This window comes from Zalophus californianus, chromosome 13 (assembly GCF_009762305.2).
Source record: "Zalophus californianus isolate mZalCal1 chromosome 13, mZalCal1.pri.v2, whole genome shotgun sequence".
Taxonomy (NCBI): Eukaryota; Metazoa; Chordata; class Mammalia; order Carnivora; family Otariidae; genus Zalophus; species Zalophus californianus.
In genome coordinates, this window is record NC_045607.1 from 89,950,081 (window position 1) to 89,954,040 (window position 3,960).

The following is a 3,960-nucleotide window of genomic DNA, read 5'->3' on the forward strand; positions in this document are numbered from 1 at the left end:
AAGAATGGTTCAATTTGGGTAAGGAAAAATTCACATTTTTAATAATCTGAAACAGCTGGTAGCTACAGGCAAGTTTATTTAATCAGGAAACGTTTGTGAGTTCAGGAAGAATATACCCAAATAGAATAAAAATGTATGATGCTAAAAAACGTCACTGTTTTTATCCAACCAACAATATCAAACTAGTCCTGTTTGCCAAAGACTTACCCAAATTATGTAAACTTGAATTTTGAAAATCTTTGAGTTAGTTTCTATAAGAATATTTTTTAAAGCATATGAAAGTATTGGAAGTTAAATTTCCCAAATTTCTGGGAATTTTAGAACTGCTCAATTTGTGTGTTCATATATCTTTAAAGCAATCAGAATAGAAATCCTTTTAAGGAATTTATGGTGTAATTTTGTAATACCATCCAAAGGTAGGAAACTATTACATATTTGTAGGCACAAAAACATACAGACAGACACAAATAGAGAGCTTTAATTCTAAAACTTCAGCCATGTATCAGACAAAATCACAGAAATAGGAACACATGGTTCCTATTTCTGGTTGTGCAAAAGAGCTAGTTATCATCATTGCCACCAATATTTGTGGAGATCTTTGAGATTTCCTTTGCACTGATGCGTAATCTTATGAAGGCTGTGGACTAAATTTTGGGTGAAGGACCAAGAAGAGACCCAGTGGCAGATTTGGGTGTCTCCAAAACCCGTCTGAGTGGTGAAACATCCCATCTCATCCTTCCAATGAGCTTTTTAGCTCAGGTGTTAGCAGCTGTTGTGCGTTAGGTCCCTCCATTAAGTTTCTGTCTCTACAGAAGGCTGAGCAGGGACAGTGTGTGTGGTAGAGGAAGAGTTTCCTTGGAAAGTGGCTGTCTTAGTATATTTCTCAGTCAAGGAGTTTTCTTGGCTTTGGGAGGTCTGTCTTCTACTGTGAGCTTTGATTTTGAGAATAGCTAATTCTTTGGTTGGCAGGGAGCCTTCTAATAGTGACTTGGGCTCGATTTTTGATGGGTCTTTTTGCAACTGTCATCGAACACTCTTTGTTTCTATTAAAGGAGCAAAGGAAGGTCAAGTTGTCAGTGAGAGCCATTCAAGGACGAAGGTACCTAGGCATGAGTCAGGGACCTGCAGGGGGAGGGCATTGGGAGAGCAAAAAGTACTGATATTTCAACTGGAAAGTTATTCTCTTTCCGGGAGGTTTACTGTGGCCATGGGACTAAGCAGGCAACCATGCTGGGTAGTGAGAGGTTCTAGTAAGATAGAAAAAGGTTTGGATAAAGGCAAGTCACAAGGCGGGCACCACGGATGCATGTCACCTTTAGAGTTGTCTGCTCCTCCTCGAACTGCATGGCCTCTGTTAGAGGAACCTCCTGTAGGGATTCATATTTCTATTCTCCCACACAGATGGCCAACCTAATACTAGATGTTGTACCCTTGCTCTAACCAATTAACTTTACTTCTCCACTTACTCTTAGTAAGTGAGCCATTCCACTCCTTTCCAGTTGTAAATCAGATAAGCTGAACATTGCAGACAAAGGGAGGGGTAAAGGACCAGTCTCTTGGTTAAGCTTGGCCTCTTTTATCTGAATCCCATCGTTGTGTCTTTCTGCTTTAATGGGATGTGTTGTTAAATAGGAATAAAGTAATGAAGCAGATGAGTCTGAGAGGTCTGAATGTCACATAATAAACAACGAAGGAGGGCTGGTTTCCACAATCATATGACAGCATCACTAGGCACAGAACATTCTAGACACACATGAGTGGTTTGGGACCACTGGGTCGGGGATAGCCATCATTTTATGTGAAGTCCAAATAAATAATGAGTATGTGTTCATGCAGAAGAAACTCTATTTACAGTAAACCAATTAAGAGTGCCTGAGGATAGGCCCACAAAAGAGAATCACTGTACTTCTGGATAAATAGAGGAAGGAGGCTACAGAATACTAACAGACGTTTCTACATCAGTTTAATTTGTAAATTTAAAAAATGTCTTTTTTAATTAGTTTGTAAACAAAGCAGTTTTTAAAAATAATCCCTTGAGGCCGGCAAATAATCTTTATTTCATTTCAATTAGCAATAATCACGCCTCAGATAAACCTCATCGGCTATGATACTGCCACCGCACAAAGCTCTTTATTTCATTTCAGTATCATTAGGAACACCAGTGAGATACTCTTGTACATCATAATTGATAGGCAAGCACATAGATTAGAAGCCCAGATGTATTCATGGTATTTCATTGTTATGCAGACATTGAAGACTGTAAGCATCTTTGTATGGCAAGTTTAGTAGATTTATATTTCTTAGTGAGGCAGCTATGGAGGTACATTTTTCAGCTCTCCCTTTCCAAAGAACCTATGGTGAGGGGCCTGGGCAAGTGACAGCCTCCAGCCGCTGCACCCATGGAACTTTCAGGCCCCCACTCACCTTCCTCCTGGGGCCATGTTCTCCCCAGGCTTCTCCCAGCCGATGACCGGATGGTAGAGCAGGGCTCTCCTGGCCTGATGTGGGGTTTCCCTAGTGGGCAGCCTTTGCTCTAGAGCTCCCCGTCAGCCTGGCTGAGGCTGTCTCTGAGCTGCACTGAAGTCCGAGGCTCTTCTTGCCCAATCCTGCCTCATCCCATCTCCTTTCTCAAGTGTCAGACCTGCATCACGGTTGGAATGCTTTTCCCTCCTACTCCTGCCTTTTTATTCTCCTCAAGCATTTCCCTGACAAATCACTCTTATGTCTGATTCCATCCTGGCATCTGTTCCCAAGAGAATGCAAAGTGACTAACTAAGAAAGACTAGAAAGTTTTCCCTTGGGCTCTTCTGGACTCCACTGATCAATAACAAGTGGGTCCTTTTCCAGGAGTGAATGGTGACACTCAATTCAGCTTAACATTCATGAGGATTGGTTTTCACTCCAGGTAGTGAATGATCCATTGCAGCTACAGATAATGAAATTGGGAACAACAGGAGACATGTCCAAAGGGCTGGAAATGATTTTTAACACAGACAAGGTATTGTCCGACAAAACCATGCAGATCTTAAATTTGATAGAATATATATATATATGTATGTATGTATGTATATATTTTCCCCTTAATTCTCCAGATCTAGAAAGATCTTAATGGTTCTTTTAAGCTTAAAATATTGCAAGATTCATGCCAGGTTAATTCTTCTCAAGGATTTTAAGAATTTGTTTTTACGTGTGATTTTCCTTTTCTTACAATGCAAAGTAATTCAGATCCTAATTAAGAGAATAAATAGGCAGCATGTATGTCTCCCTACCCACCCCCTTTTCATACCCTAAGCATTGTTTCCTCTCCAACACCATCTGTTTGAGTCTTCTAACCTAGCTGAAAACTGTCTGACCAGTCTCTAACTCATCAGCTAAGAATACTTAGTTACAGCACTTAAAAGGAAGGAAGTTTTGCCTCTTGGAACAGCTAGAAACCACTCCCTCTGTCTGCAGCCCCCTCCCCTGGCTGGCTACCTGGCACAGCCTATCTTGTCACTCATGTCTGCACAGACGACCCTCCACGGGAGACCCCTGCTCTGATCCTTCAACCGAGGTAGCCCCCTCCCATCTTTTCCTCCTTGGTTTGTCCAAATAAAATTATTTTTCTTTGTTTGCTATCTTAGTAATGAAGGTGGTGAAGCTTAAAACACAGAAAGATCCCATTTCCCAACCACCAAGTTGGACACAATTAAAAAGAGCGGCACCATCAACTATATGTAGTGACATGGACCCCCTGAATCTTTTAAACGCTCATAAGGATGCAGCCACTTTGGAAAACAATTTGTCATATCTTAGTAGATGTGAAGATGTGTCAAGTTTTGGACACAGCAATTGTACTGTATACACTCTAAAGAAATTCCAGCCCCTGTCTCCAAAATCCTAAGAAGATGCATAGCTGTTTTCATTGTAATATCAAAAATGGGGGGAAAAGCCCAATCCAATCAAGTAGAATGGATACAT

The 3,960-nt window shown here is 41.0% G+C and overlaps 1 pseudogene; it reads right to left on the reverse strand.

Annotated features, from left to right (window-relative positions):
- Positions 1-2,006: 2,006 nt before the first annotated feature.
- On the reverse strand, positions 2,007-2,128 carry LOC113935221 (annotated as a pseudogene).
- Positions 2,129-3,960: the final 1,832 nt, after the last annotated feature.